Here is a 619-nt window from a genome sequence, read left to right on the forward strand (position 1 = left end):
TAGCCATAGGTAATTGGATAATTGAATCACAGGAATTCTTTCTGTGATAGGTTCATTTAGAATATCATCCTCTGTGATATTTTGAGGGTTTCTGACTAAAAGTCGTAAGATCAATTTGAGATTGATGATGTACAGTACTGCCCATATGAACAGCCTCTAATTTGTCTTGTGATTTTTAACTTAAGAGGCAAGAAGGGTTTCTCCTTAATCATTGCCTTTTAGGAAGTTTTCCACATCTTTCAGTGTTTGAACTTATCTGTGCTTGAAATTCTACAGTTTTATGATAAAGTTTGCACGAACCCTTAGGCCAGATTTTTCAGATCTCTAAGTTCCTTCTAATCAATTTGCAGCTTCAGATAAGCTGTTCTCCTGATTTCTGGCACTGCTTCAGTTGTAAATTTTATACTGCTTCTGTATAAAATGCCTTTATTCTGTGTCTGTGTATCTTTTATAAGATGTCCTTCTTAGTGTGAAAGAATCTGAGTTCTCTCCTTGTGGAAGCTACTCACTGACTGAAGCCTGAATGGATGGCAGAAAAATATATTAAAAGAAAAGCAATTAGTGGAGAACAGAGTTTAAGAACTGAGGCAACAGTCACTTTCATGGTATAATTTTTAAA

The sequence above is a fragment of the Talpa europaea genome, assembly GCF_964194135.1.
Source record: "Talpa europaea genome assembly, chromosome: 9".
Taxonomy (NCBI): Eukaryota; Metazoa; Chordata; class Mammalia; order Eulipotyphla; family Talpidae; genus Talpa; species Talpa europaea.